This window comes from Somniosus microcephalus, chromosome 13 (genome assembly GCF_052327205.1).
Source record: "Somniosus microcephalus isolate GS21.2 chromosome 13, FLI_Smic_1.0, whole genome shotgun sequence".
In the NCBI taxonomy this organism is placed as follows: Eukaryota; Metazoa; Chordata; class Chondrichthyes; order Squaliformes; family Somniosidae; genus Somniosus; species Somniosus microcephalus.
The window spans coordinates 126,188,182-126,203,751 of record NC_140999.1 but is presented as its reverse complement, the minus strand read 5'-3'; the positions used below and the strand labels follow the sequence as shown (position 1 = coordinate 126,203,751).

The 15,570-nt window shown below is 48.7% G+C and overlaps 1 long non-coding RNA gene across 1 annotated transcript in view; it reads left to right on the top strand.

Annotated features, from left to right (window-relative positions):
- The window catches only part of LOC147108585 (uncharacterized), a 38,366-nt gene extending 23,676 nt beyond the window's left edge, over positions 1 to 14,690 (top strand). Inside the window, exons 2-3 of the long non-coding RNA XR_015080614.1 lie at positions 6,148 to 6,734; positions 14,563 to 14,690. This is a non-coding gene — a long non-coding RNA (uncharacterized LOC147108585). The remainder of the gene's footprint in view (positions 1 to 6,147; positions 6,735 to 14,562) is intronic.
- The last annotated feature ends 880 nt before the right edge of the window (positions 14,691 to 15,570 follow it).

The following is a 15,570-nucleotide window of genomic DNA, read 5'->3' as shown; positions in this document are numbered from 1 at the left end:
CGGCGCCAATTGCAGCGCTAGGCCCTCTAGCGCCGCAAAATCGGCGCTAAGGGCACTGAATTTCTAGGCCATAGTCCCCAATCGCAAAGCTCAAACAGATAAGTAGCGAATCAAGACAAAAAATGAAAAGTGGTAACTGGGAACTTAACACATACTCTGGGTTCAGGTGACTGAATGATCTGCTCACTTGGTGATTTTTGATGTCATCCTCACCCAAAGATTGAGTGATAGCTTGTAACACAATCCCTGCCGTCTGCTGTTGTGTGTGTAAAGCTGGTTTAATTTTGCAAGCCAGTAGAACTGTATTATCTGTAACTGATATTGGCCCTTTCCTCCAATTTTACCTTTAGGGTCTGCAGAGTGAAATTGGTCTCGGATGAAAGCACAAAACGGGCAATAGTGAATCAGCAGCCTGTTTTACACCCCGCCCAATTACTTTTCCATTGACTTTATTGGAAAAGAATATTGAGTGGACTGTAAAACCGGTGGCTGATTCGCTATTGTCCGGGTGATTGCTGCTGCCCAAGATCAATTTCACCCCCGCGTTACAGGAAGGATATAATTGCACTAGAGGGGGTGCAGACGAGATTTACGAGGATGTTGCTTGGGCTGGGGAATTTTAGCTATGAGAAAAGATTGGCTAGGCTGGGGTTGTTTTCTTTGGAACAGAGAAGGCCGAGGGGGGACCTAATTGAGGTGCATAAAATTATGATGAGACTAGATAGAATAGGAAGGACCTATTTCCCTTAGCAGAAGGGTCACTAACCAGGGGGCATAGATTTAAAGTAATTGGTCAGAGGTTTAGAGGGGATTTGAGGAGAATTTATTTCCCCCAGAGGGTGGTCGGGGTCTGGAACTCACTGCCTGAAAGAATGGTAGAGGCAGAGACCTTCATCACATTTCAAAAGAACTTGGATATGCACTTTAAGTGCCGTAACCTACAAGGCTACAGACCAAGTGCTGGAAAGTGGGATTAGGGTGGATAGCTCTTTGTCGGCTGGCACGGACAAGATGGGCCGAATGTCCTCTTGCGGTGCTGTAAATTTCTATGATTCAATGATTCTATGGTTTAACATATTATGACAAGATTAATGCTCCAGAAAATCAAGAAGCAACTGAATTCATTAGCAGCTGATTCCATTAGCTAGCTGCATAATTAAGATTTCCGTGCATCAATAGTAAATTAAGTAAAATTATCACTTGAGTAATAATAAATTCAAGAGTTTCTTGACTAATCAGGCTTATTATATTGCTTCATTTTACATATGATAACACATTACATGCAGATTCTAAAACCAGAATTTTCAGGGTGGTTTAACAGAGGTTTTGATTTTTTTTTAAAACCTCAATCAATCTATCTATCTATCTATCTATCTATCTATCTATCTGTCTGTCTGTCTGTCTATCTGTCTGTCTGTCTGCCTGTCTGTCTGTCTGTCACTCTCTCTCTCTCTCTCTCTCTATCTATCTATCTATCTAAAATAACAACAGAAAACACTGGAAAAACTCAGCAGGCCAGGCAACATCCGTGGAGAGAGAAACAGAGTTAACGGGGTAGATTTTCCCGAACCTGTCGGGAAGAAGACGGGACTTCCCCATTCGGGTTTTTGACCCGCCTACTTCGACGTCCGGCCAATCCGCGTGATTTTCCCTTGATTGACCTTGTTGAGCCCGCCCAGCAGGCTCAGCAGGCCAATTAAGGGCCACCCGGCAACAGGTGATGTCACAGACTGAAATTTCATCTGTCAAGAGTTTTTGACAGATGAAATATCAGTGTTTCACAGCTGTTTGAAGCTGCCAAACACTGACAGTCTGAGTTCTGACATGAGTCATTCTGCACAAACTCAGTTAGAACTCTTACCGGCACTCAAAGCTGAAGGCTGCCACTTTTGACAGATCGCAGCCGTTCAGCTTTCCGTTCCGGCTGAGTGATGCGCTCCCGACGGCTACAGGAAGAAAGGCTGTGATGGTAAGTACAGGTAAGTAAAAGTTCTTTACACACTTTAGACACACCAAACACACTTACCTTTACACTCATGCACCCATCACTCACCTGAGCGCCAACATCGCGACCCCTCCAACTCCTTCAACCTGACGGCCCGCCTGCTCTAACCTGGCGTGGTTTGGAGCCGTTGAGAAACCCACACGAAACCCCTCAAAATAGGGATTAGGCTAAAAACTGCCTGTTAACTAACAGGCAGTTAATTGGCACTAATCCCTTCCCGCCTGGTTTCGGCGGGTCCCAGTGCGGGGCAGGTACCCGCCGCCCCTGAAACTTACGTGGGGCGGGGTTTTGGGCTGGATGGTGTCGGGACCCCCAAATTCGGGATATTCACCCCCCCCCCCCACACGCCTGAAACCCCGTCTGACGGCTCCACGAAAATCTAGCCCAACGTTTCAGGTCGAAGACCCTTCGTCAGAACTGACAAAAAAGCTGGAAATGAAACAGATGAAAAAGCAAGTTTGAGTGCTGGGAAATGGGGGAGGGGATGAAAGAACAAAAGGGAAGGTCTGTGAGAGGTGAAGAGACATTAAGAGATATTCAAGGCAAGACGAGATGGTAATAGGACAGGTAAAGAAACAAAGGATGACTCTAGATGAAGTGTGAAATGCGCTGGCAGAGTGAAAGACAGCTGCCATGTGGGAGAGAAAAAAAAGGAAAAGGCACAAACCAAAAGTGTGGATAAAAAATATATAAAAATATGATAGGGGCCGAGGTTATGATCTGAAATTGTTGAACTCGATATTGAGTCTGGAAGGCTGTAAAGTGCCTAATCGGAAGATGAGGTGCTGTTCCTCGAGCTTACACTGAGCTTCCGCGGAACAATGCAAGAGGCTGAGGACGGTGAGGTCTGAGTGGGAATGGAGCGGTGAATTGAAATTACAGGCAGCCGGAAGTTCGGGGTCACCCTTACGGACTGAATGAAGGTGTTCCACAAAGCGGTCACCCAATCTGCGTTGGGTCTCCCCAATGTAGAGGAGACCACATCGTGAGCAGTTAATACAGTATACTAGATTGCAAGAAGTACAAGTAAATCGCTGTTTCACCTGGAAGGGGTGTTTGGGGCCCTGGAAAGTGGGAAGGGGGGAGGTATAAGGGCATGTGTAGCATCTCCTGCCCTTGCACGGGAAGGTGCCGGGTGAAGGGGAACAGGTGCTGGGGGTGATAGAGGAGTGGACTAGGGTGTCTCAGAGGGAGCGGTCCCTACGGAATGCTGAAAGGCGAGGGGAGGGGAAGATGCGTTTGGTAGTGGGATCACGTTGGACATTCAATTCACCGCACCATTCCCACTCAGGCTTCACCGTCCTCGGCCTCTTGCATTGTTCCACGGAAGCTCAGCGTAAGCTCGAGGAACAGCACCTCATCTTCCGATTAGGTGCTTTACAGCCTTCCGGACTCAATATCGAGTTCAGCAATTTCAGATCATAACCTCGGCCCCTATCATATTTTTATTTAAATTTTTCCACACTTTTGGTTTGTGCCTTTTCCTTTTTTTTTCTCTCCCACATGTCAGCTGTCTTTCATTCTGCCAGCGCATTTCACACTTCATCTAGAGCCATCTTTTGTTTCTTTACCTGTCCTATTACCACCTCATCTCGTCTTGAATATCTCTTAATGTCTCTTCACCTCTCGCAGACCTTCCCTTTTGTTCTTTCATCCCCTCCCCATTTCCCAGCCCCCAAAGTTGCTTTTTCATCCATTTCATTTCCTGCTTTTTTCTCAGTTCTGACGAAGGGTCTTCAACCTGAAACGCTAGCTCTGTTTCTCTCTCCACAGATGTTGCCTGGCCTGCTGAGTTTTTCCAGCCTACTCTGTTGTTATTTTGGATTTTATCTTGCTATTCTTTTTATCTATCTTGCTATTCTTTTTATCTATCTTGCTATTCTTTCTTTCTTTCTATCTATCTATCTATCTATCTATCTATCTATCTATCTATCTATCTAACGCTGTCCAATTTCCTGTTGTCATGATCTTTTTAATGTCAACATTCAACATTGAAAGTACCTATATAAACATTTAGAATGGAAATCTTGTATGTAAACAGTTACCTGTAGTTGCAGACTTTAGCCAGTAGTTGGCACTATGGAGAAAATTTCTGCACTATCTCTGTCACCATCTTGTATATAGAAAAAAGTATAATCATTGACTGACTGGGTAATATATTGTAATATACTAGAAATATATTGAAACTTTTGCATATGGCATGCACTTCATTTAAGTGTTATACTAGTAACACTCTTAGTCACACATTCCCCATCACACATTCCCCATCATGCCATTCCAACTCACTATGAGCAATGCCATGGTGTATATATACTTACATACAGCATCCAGCAGCTGCTCTCCACCCTTTCTACACTGGCATTATGAAATTTTAACTTAATTTTGTCACTTTCATAAATAGGTATAAATAAGACGGTGGCATAGTGGTTAGCACTGTTGCCTCACAGCACCAGGGACCCGGGTTCGAATCCGGCCTCGGGCGACTGTCTGTGTGGAGTTTGCACATTCTCCCCGTGTTTGCGTGGGTTTTCTCCGGGTGCTCCGGTTTCCTCCCACAGTCCAAAGATGTGCGGGTTAGGTTGATTGGCTATGATAAAATTGACCCTTAGTGTTAGGGGGATTAAATACGTGGGGTTACGGGGATAGGGTGGGATATGTGTTGGTGTAGGGGTTACGGGGATCGGGTGGGATATGTGTCGGTGCAGGCTCGATGGGCCGAAATGGCCTCTATCTGCACTGTGGGGTTTCTGGGATTCTGGGATTCTGGGAAGACGTATATTGCTTAAATATACCACTTTGTAATACAAAATGTTTAGTTTTAAAGGATTGTTTCATCTCCTTCAAACATTTTTAGGCAGGCTTAGTTCAAACCTTCCATCCCAGCATCAGCATTTTCACCAGCAGGATAAGTTTTCTGGCTGATGTTTAAACCTCTCTATCATCTGTATCGCTCTCCAGCCTGGCTCTCCAATCTCCCACCTGATTTTATGGTAGCCGGTCACTCATTGAAGAGGTCACTGTCAATGACTGGGACGCTTATGCTGATAGCACTCTGGGTTTCTACTCAGATCATTGGGTGGGGTGGAGAAAACAAAAGACATTTTGAAAGAGAAGGAAAGAGCAGAATCAAAAGTAAAAGGAATGAAAGACTTGTACAGAAAAAGGGGCAAAAGCTTAGTGAAGAATGAAAGCAAAGAAACGAGAAGAGAAAATAAAGCAAAGGATGAGAATAGGCCATTTGGCCCTTTGAAGTTCATTCCTGTTGTACCCTAATTCTCCCATTGTAACATCTGCTGTATTTCAAACAACCTTAATGTTTCATCTCTGCCACAGATTTCTCCACTCACTCACCACTGTTTGAGTAAGAAGTCCTCCTACCATCTTCAAAATTTACTTTACAATAATTTAAATTAATATCCTCTGGCCCTACTCTCCCAGTTCTCATTAATATTCTTGCTTGATTTAAACTCTCGCATTTAATATTTTATACACTTTGATGATGTCCCCACTAAACCACAGTCTCTCCAGACAGCGGAGCCCGAGTTTCTTCAATCTTTCCTCAAGCTCATCCCTTCACACTCAACTTTCTGTTCATCTCCTGTCCAATGCAGGTATTGCACATGTTTTGTGAGATATGGTGGCCAAAATTGAGTATTGTACTGTAAGGGGTTTTAGATCGCAGAGGTTTCTCTCTCTGGAGGCCTCTCTCTCTTGCACAGTAAAACCTTGAGTGGTTCGACCCACTCGCCCCTTAGATTCTATACTCTGGAATTTGGGGCAGGAACTACAATGTAGAGAAAAATCTTGTAGACCAAGTTTGATGAAACAAAATGAAATTTTATTGCATAAGGAAAAATAAATCAAATGCAAGCAGATAAGAGAGTACATGGGAGGGAAAAACACAAACAAATCATAATGACACAATACTAACTAAGGCAAATACAGGCATCTTATACTCTACAAAGATCATCATGAAATAAGGAAACACACGGAACATCGAGGGACAACAACTCATGTTAATTATACCCTTAAGTCCACCCCCTTAAACCTATCTAGATCTGATTGTGAAGGGCCAGAAACATGCTCACCAATCCAACTAGGAAGTGCAAGGTTTTGAACCAGTCTGTGTTTGATCCTTTCAGGCATTCCGTCTCCACGTGGGTCGTGGAGCCCCAGCTGGATGCGCCACACCTCTACTGAGGTGGGGGTCGGGGGTGGCTGGACACCGGCTGGTTCTGGATGTCGGCGGGGTCGAGAATCGTCGGCTCAACCCTGGTCAGAGGAGTCTTGGGCTGGCCTTCATATAGGTTTCTTCAGTTTATTTTTGTCTATTCTCCCGAGTTGGGAGAAAGCCTCTCGCTTTCGTCAATGACCCGGGGTTGGTCGATGATCTCCTGATGTTTGACCCCGGGGCGGGACGCCGGCTCGAACGGTCTTCTTGATGGTGGCTTAGTCTTCTTCTTCTTCCTCCGATGGTGGAGAGGAGTTCGCTGATCTTCTCCCAAACCAGCTCCTCTTTACCCAGCTCAAAAGCTAGACCGGCTGCCAACGCTCCAGGGCTGAGCTCGAAAAGCTGAGGCTCACCCCATCGCTCCGAAGAAGCTCCGACTCCACTCCAACTCAACTCAACAACCGCCGAATTCAACTCCCGAATTCCACTCTCTAAACAACCACTCCTCTTCCAATTATACTTTTCCTTCAGAAGCTTCCATTTCCCGCCCAAAATCAGGTTAGTCTTTGTTTAACTTTTGACGGGCTGTGAGCACAGCGGGGTAGTTATTATATTTTAAAATATTTTAGATGGCTGGTAAAGGCCGATCTCTGGTCTGGAATGACCTCCATTGTTTTTAATGTCCTGCTGATCTCGTTATCTAGTCCTTGGTGCGGTTCTCATGAATATGAAATTGTCCCCTTTTGTCTGGGTCAACATTTAGATGGCCTCTGTCTCCAGGCCGATCTTGACTGGATCTGTATCTATTCCATATGTCTGTGTGGGGGTCTGGTTTCGTTCTCTCAGAAACGGCTTCCAGAACTTACTGTGGGTTGAATCCACAAAGCTGTCTGAGGATTCGCAGGAACCATTTTAAAATGTCCCAATGAGCCGGTCACGTGGTATGGTGGCCATTTTGTATGCCCCTTTTTCTGGGCTTCTCTTAAAACAGTCTTTAACAATCATGGCCTCTTCTGCCATTTGACCCTTTATAATATAAAGTTAATTTTGCGAATCCTACACTCTCCCCTGATGATACTGTAACTTGCTTGAAGTATCATAATTCTGGGTGAGCAAAATTTTCTGACTTTCCACAATCAAACCATCCCCAGTATTTACCTATCTATGACCCCACGACACATGCATTTCCCATTTCAGAAAAATATCTAGTGTACATTGAGCATCTACAGATGGCAACACCTTGGAGTTAAAATCTGACAACTTACTTCCAGGTGTGGAGGGGGGCCTTATACCCCTACATCACCTGGTACATACACACTATCTTTTAATAATAACAACACATCTAATTCAAATGCAATAAGAAAATAAAGTACACACACGAAAATTACAATGCACATGAATACATATCAAAAATAATACAGAGGAGGGAGGGAAAACTTTAACTTTATACACAGCAGCAAAAATCTAAACGGGTGTCTCTTCTTCTACCCGCACATAATGCTCCCTCCATTCCCCTCTATTCTCATACTTTTGCGAATGTTTGACCTTTTTACAGTGTACAAACAGTAAATAAACTACAATGACAACCTGGCACACTACAAGAATGTGGGAGGCTATCCTAATCCAAGAAGGGACTTCTATATTAGTGAACAGGTCCCACCACGGTGGGGTCACTATGTCCAATATGTCTGCCCCTATCTCTAAAGTCTTCTACTCCAGCGTGTAGAAGTGTTTCTGTGAAACAACAACGGCTTTTAATATCTTGGTGAGGTGTTCAGGGAGAGGGGGAATGATATACCCAAAATGTGCAACTAATCGCTGCAGATCGGTGAAATTCTCTTTAACAGTGATGTGAACAGTGGAAGGTTCAGGGATGGGGACAATTTGCTCTTGGGCCACTTGAACTTCTGCCCTGGGCTTGAAACAGAAGCTGCTGTCACTGACCGGACACCAATCGTGCTGTTCATGCTGGTAGTGGGGCGCTGCAGTGGTGGCACAGTATGTCCCACCTCCTATATATGCCACCTGCGGGGGCACATGGCCTTGTGCCATTGCCTCCATGGTGCAATTTATAGGCTTCGCGCCAGCAGTTCTGAACCCGCACTGTGGTTTTGAATGGGCATTCAAGTGCTGGGGACACAGGATGATGTGTGCTCCCCGGCTCCGGCACCCCGAGAGGTCGGTACCCGTCATTGCATGCTCCCATCGAATGACGTAAGGTGGGACCCCTGTGTAGCGAATGTGTGCACCCCACTGAATGACTCCAATGTTCTCCACCCTGTATACCGGGACGGGTTTAGCTGTCTTTCCCATCACCGGCATTCTTACCACTCCCCATAATGGTGTGATTAGACCGTCCACAGTCCATCAGGACTGGGTAGGCCTCTGAACCTAGTCTGAGCTGGCACGGACTCAATGCATTCTCAAAAGGGTGGAGGGCTGCGAGGTGCTTGTTGCTGATCCAGGAGGGGGCTAAACCTTGTTTTAAATCCTCCATGTTACTGCGGCCCTCGCCCAGTAACCACGCCCCGTGCCCAGTAACCACGCCCCGTATAGCACACAAGCTTCGTTCTGCGCAGCCTGATCGGACGCGCTCCGTTCCTCCCTAATGAGAGCATTTACCGTTTTGGCGTGTTGCTCTAGCTCAGCTATTATCTCTTTTAAGTGTAGTGTCATGGCCTGGTCCTCGTGTAACTCAGAACCCACTACGTTATTCTCATCAGTCAGTATCTTTCTCAACTGTGTTTTCAAACCATTGATCTGGGTTTGCAGCTCCACATCATCCAGTGTGTTGATGACGGAAGATCCTGTATTAAAAGCTGTGAAAATATCATTTACTGCACCCCTTCTTTGTCTCCCTACTCTGTCCAAGATCTCATGTGGTGTGGTGTACAATTCGGCTCTGTCGACATCGGCAAATTCGAAGTCGTAAAACTGTTTAAACATGTTTGTTAACAGGACCTGGTATAATTACTCCATTTCCCTGGTGCACCACTCTGGCAATCGTACCTCGGTGAGGTTTAAAATCACCAAAGCCACCGCGTAGTGGACCCCTTGGTACAGTACCTGACCTGTGGGTACTAATACTAATCCGTTCCCGGGTCCCTTTGTTGTGGTGGGGCACCCTTCCTTGAGGGCTTTTGCTACCGGAATTGTGGGCAGGGGCTTGCGGGGTCGGGTGATGAGCTCAGTGGCGTTTACTGGAATCTGAGAGTATGGGACTCCGCACGCTTGTGTGCTGACATCCCACCTCATTCCTTGTCCAGCATCCTGTCACTGTCTTTGGAAAAAGATGGAGACGCCTGTGGGGCAAGCGCGTTCTGAACCCCACATACAGACGTAGATCCCCTCATCTGGTTCCCACCATTTGTCCCAACAGACACTCAACCCCCAATGAGTTCCCGTAATAGTCCGATGGGTTTTGTTACCCAGTCTCTCCCACTCCACAGTGGAGTTCTTCATGGTGCTGCTCAACTTGCGCAGCCACCACCAACGATGCAAAGGTACCCGTCCATGACACACCAGGCAGATCTTCTTCCCCACTGTGACACTTATCCTGGGTGCAATGATCCGCACCCTGGGGAACATCAGAGACGTTTCTCTGTATGCGAACCCCGTCTGGCTGGAGTATTCAGTAGAGTTCGACCCCAGCCAGCCTGGCCATCTCCCTTCATGGAAGTAGACAGCAGTCTCTTCAGCGTCCAGTGGGCCGGTTCCATCAGTCGCGACAGGGCCTCTGTTGCCAGAGCACCCGTAAATTGTGGAGTCCTTGGTGCGGCCCCGATAGGCCCAGCTCCATCCGATCGTCATGAACGTGACGAGGATCCCTCTCATCGTTTCTGGCTCCTGTAACAGATTAAACAATATAGCCAGGCTCCCGAGAGATTCTGGCTTGGGTGACGGCATGATCGGGTCTTTCGACCTCAATCCAAACTACACACATACTGGGCAGATTTCAAAACTATTAAACTCTAATCACCTTAATATTTACACACCTTAAACTTAAACTTAAACTTAACTTACGTACAGCGCCGCCCGTCCCCGGGCGGCTTGCCTAATCCCTGATTGGACTGCAACTCGCCGTTCCCTGTGGCGGGGCTGCAGTGACCTGTGGCTTGGGTTCCCCGCAGCCTTTTGCTGTTAATTGGGGACTGCGTTTTGTCAAGGATTTCTCAAGTCGGCGTTTACTGGGAGCGGGGGACTCGGGCCAAGGTTTTACTGGCTGAAGCGTTCGAGTCGACCTGCGAAAAGGTACCTTGGGCGTGGCTCCCTTAGCGAGTGGAGCTTCAGGTGGGACCTTAGCTCTCACAGCCCGTGGCTCTTCCACGACTGTGGGCTTCGGCTCCCTCCCCTCAGGCTCCACCCCTTTGGGATTTGGGTCTGTGGCAGACGACTCCTCCTCACCTGTCCCTACAGGTGGAGGATTTCCGCCCCCAATTTCTATCTCCCCCACGCTCGAGTCGAGGGCGGGACCTCCGTCCTCCGACTCCACCTCCTCCAGAATTGCGCCGAGGGTGGGACCTTGTTGTTCAGGCCCCTCCTCGTCCGAGTCCCAGGCCATAGGGGAAGCCTCCCCCCAGGTGGGCGGGACAGCTTCTCCTTCCAAGCAGGCTACAACGCCAGCTTGTGTGGTCTGTCACTCATCGCACGCCTCAGGCTGAGGATCTTTATCCTCAGGCCTGGCTTCAGTTGATGATGCTCTTGCACCCGGTTTAAACAGTTTGCACCGTCTTATGTGAAACCACTTGTTGCGTCGGGACACCTCTGCTGCGCGACTGGCGTGGACCGGTGGATTTTTCACCGATTCCGGTCTATCCTCCTGGTCTACGGCTCTCTCGCCAGCGCATAGGGTTAGACCCAAGAATTTTACTTCTCGCCGGCCAACCCACGCCTTCATTGGGTTTTCCTTAACACTCTCTGGGCTAGATTTTCAGTTGCTTGCGCCAGCAGTTAGCGCCTTAAGAGAAGTGATTTTCGGGCGCTATTCGTGTAGCGCCCGGGCGCAGCGCAGTTTGCGCCCCGCCCCAAATTAAGTTGCCCGTTAGCGCCGGCGCAAAGTTTAGCGGCCGCCCGGATGCGCGCGCAGAAAATGACGTCACATCCTCGTGCAACGCCCTTTGGCCGCCCCGAATCCAAACTTCAGTCGGACCGCCCCATTGTGCGGCTGGCGTCCAGAGCGTTTGTAAAATGGAATGCAACACACCCTGGGGAGCGCAAATTAAAGGGCACTCCTCCTGCACTATAAACGGCAGTCTGCATGTGTTGTGTGGAAGGATCCAGTGTGTTGTTGTGAACGGTGTATTTATGTTTCCGGCCACCACCACCACCACCACCACCACCTCCTCCTCCTCCTCCTCCGAAAAAAACACATGCACCCTTCCCCTTTAAGAGCTCACTGGCACCAGAGTGTCTGCCGTGCGCTGCGCCCGAGCTCGGGCGCTGCGCTCTGCACCGCCGGCTTAGCGCCTAAAGATAGTAGTGGAACGCCTCTTTTAGCGCTCCACCAACCTCTTAGGGCGAAGCCACTGAATTTCCGGCAACGGGGCGCTACTTTGGGGCGGGCGCTAACTTCGGGCGGGCGCTAAGGTTAGCGTCCCAAAACTGTCTATACTGAAAATCTAGCCCAATATCTCTTCCACATTCGTACCCGCTCCCCAGAGACAATGATTTCTCAGGTCCACGTGGATCCTGTGGGCCACCAAGAAATCAGACCCCAGGACTTCCGTTCCACCTCCCACTTCCCACTTCATTAGTGTACACTTCCACGTGGTGCGGAGTGGTCCTAAACGAATGGAGAGGGGGAGGGAATGTGCACCAGCCTGTTCTTCGCCCGTAAAGCCCGACAGGAGGTATGGGACCCCGGTGGACAGAGGCGAGGCGGTGGGGTTATCTGCGTGGATTACGGTGCACGATGCTCCCGTATCCAACAGATAGGTCCCTTTTACCTCCTCCACTTCCATCTCCACGAGGGGTCGTCTCCATACATCATATCGCAGCACACACAGGTAGACGGGCTGCACCGACTCTCGTCATTTGGGCACAATGGTCGGGGTTTTGGGCACGACAAGACCGGTGGTGACAGCTATTTTCCCCTGTGAAATCATCAGAGACCACTTCTCTCTATGATTGATTCAATCGCATCGGGATCCATAACTGCACCAGCTCCTTGTGCTGGGGCAGGAGCTACGGCTTGAGTTTGGGCTGGTGCTGGGGCAGCGGTCTGGGCTTGGGCTTGGGCTGTGGGAAATTTCCCTTTATTATCCTTCCACTGATTTCTACAGTCCTTGCGCCAATGTCCATCCTTCCCACACCCGTAGCAATTGAGCTTGGCTTGGACAGGGCGATTCCCCTCCTGACGCCACTCCTTCTTGCTTGGGGCTGCGGGTTTTGCCTCATGCGCCTTTCCCTTCTGGGGAGGTGTTTCCTGACCTCTACAATTCTTGTACGCAACATTTAACTGACGGAGTACCGTCTCCTCCATGACACCGTGACCTTGGGGATCAAACCAAGACCTGGCTAGGGCCCGTATCTCTGGCAAGCTGTTGGTAACCAAGCAACGGAGCCAATGAACCCGCTGTTCATCGCTCATTGCAGCCCATTCAGGCATACCCGGACAGCTGCGTCGATACACTGGCCACAGCCTTTCTGCGAAAACCCGTGGGGGTTCTCCAGATAGCTGCACGGTCCCTTCTACACGGTCGAACAGACGACCGTTGTCCACTCCCATCACTTCTAAAACTTCCTCCCTGAGATCCGTATACCCTTTCCGTCCCCTTTTACTCTCATCTGAGAGGCACTGAAGGATTGTGCAATCCAGGGAGAAAAGCAACAGTTTCACCTGTTCCTGTTCATCACAGTCATTAATGGCTGCTGTTTCCTCTATCTCCCTGAAATGAATCGAGGGATCTCCCTTTACTGTGAGTCATGTGAGGTGGCTCGCCATGGACCTTAATTGCGGGGCAGCGTAGGGCACCACGAGCTGGCTCTGGTGGGGTCCGACATCGCCATTGGCGGCGTTGGGACCGAACCTCTGGTGCCGAGCGGGACACATTGGTGCAGGTCCCGGCTTTGCTACCAGTGGTTGTTCTTTCTCACATTCCACCTCGGCTACCTCCTCTTTTACCACCCCCTGTTTTTCCGGCCAAGTCTCGCTATAGCTCGGCGGTGCTGAGGGCTCGGTGGCTGGTACCACAACTACCTCAGCTGAAATCGGCTGTTTTGATTCCTTTAAAAAGTCCATGTGACTGGCTTTCGGGCTGATGAGACACACCATGCCTTTTGCATTAACCAGGGCCGGTCTTAGGTCCTCTATGGTCTTTTGGCAGGGGCCGTGGTCTGTGCTCTCAAACCCGTGCTCGAGGGCTAGCTTGTAAGCTGCCTTAACCTCCACTACTCTCTCCTGCTGCGCTCTTAACTGTTGTGCGAGACGGGCGTTTCTTTCCCGGACCCTCGTTTCATTAATCTTTGCCTCAGTAACCTGGCACTCCAGGTACTCTGTCCTAGCCTGATGTTGACTAGCTACCACTTGGCATTCCTGATTCAGCGCGTGAAGCGCTGTGATGAGTTTTTCCCCACCCATGGCCTTTTCCTCTATCTCTGCTGCCTGGGTTGTGATCCTGGCTGCCTGTGCTGCAACGACCCAGTCCAAGATCTGGACCTGCTTCTTGTAACACATCAGCCACACTGCCTTCTCCACTGACTTCTTATGCTCTTTGCTCTCTGTCCACCTGATGGCTGCGTCCACCGGACGCCCATCCAGTATGAGATCGGAAATCCACTGCTTAGTGAGATTTACCTTGTCAAAGACATAACCGCTATCCTCTCATCCATTGCATTTCGACCATTCAAACTCGGATCTACTACATTGCAATCCTGCTGCCAGAGTCCTGCTGTGGTCGCCATTTTCTGTAAGGGGTTTTAGATCGCAGCGGTTTCTCTCTCTAGAGGCCTCTCTCCCTTGCACAGTAAAACCTTGAGTGGTTCGACCCACTCGCCCCTTAGATTCTATACTCTGGACTTTGGGGCAGGAACTACAATGTAGAGAAAACTCTTGTAGACCAAGTTTGGTGAAACGAAATGAAATTTTATTGCATAAGGAAAAATAAATCAAATGCAAGCAGATAAGAGAGTACATGGGAGGGAAAAACAAACAAATCATAATGACACAATACTAACAAAGGCAAATACAGGCATCTTATACTCTACAAAGATCATCATGAAATAAGGAAACACACGGAACATCGAGGGACAACAACTCATGTTAATTGTACCCTTAAGTCCACCCCCTTAAACCTATCTAGATCTGATTGTGAAGGGCCAGAAACATGCTCACCAATCCAACTAGGAAGTGCAAGGTTTTGAACCAGTCTGCGTTTGATCCTTTCAGGCGTTTCGTCTCCACATGGGTCGTGGAGCCCCAGCGAGCTGCGCCACACCTCTCTTGAGGTGGGGGTCGGGGGCGGCTGGACACCGGCTGGTTCTGGATGTCGGCGGGGTCGAGGATCGTTGGCGGAGCCTTGGGCTGGCCTTCATATAGGTTTCTTCAGTTTATTTTTGTCTATTCTCCCGAGTCAGGAGAGGGCCTCTCGTTTTCGTCAACGGCCCGGGGTTGGTCGATGATCTCCCGATGTTTGACCCCGGGGCGGGACGCCGGCTCGAGCGGTCTTCTTGATGGCGGCTTAGTCTTCTTCTTCTTCCTCCGATGGTGGAGAGGATTTCGCTGATCTTCTCCCAAACCAGCTCCTCTTTACCCAGCTCAAAAGCTAGACCGGCTGCCAACGCTCCAGGGCTGAGCTCGAAAAGCTGAGGCTCACCCCACCGCTCCGAAGAAGCTCCGACTCCACTCCAACTCAACTCAACAACCGCCGAATTCAACTCCCGAATTCCACTCTCTCAACAACCACTCCTCTTCCAATTATACTTTTCCTTCAGAAGCTTCCACTTCCCGCCCAAAATCAGGTTAGTCTTTGTTTAACTTTTGGTGGGCTGTGAGCACAGCGGGGTAGTTATTATATTTTAAAATATTTTAGATGGCCGGTAAAGGCCCATCTCTGGTCGGGAATGACCTTCATTGTTTTTAATGTCCTGCTGATCTCGTTATCTAGTCCTTGGTGCTGTTCTCATGAATATGAAATTGTCCCCTTTTGTCTGGGTCAACATTTAGATGGCCTCTGTCTCCAGGCCAATCTTGACTGGCTCTGCATCTATTCCATATGTCTGTGTGGGGGTCTAGTTTTGTTCTCTCAGAAATGGCTTCCAGAACTTACTGTGGGTTGAATCCACAAAGCTCTCTGAGGATTTGCAGGAACCATTTAATTATGTCCCAATGAGCCGGTCACATGGTATGGTGGCCATTTTGTATGCCCCTTTTTCTGGGCTTCTCTTAAAACAGTCT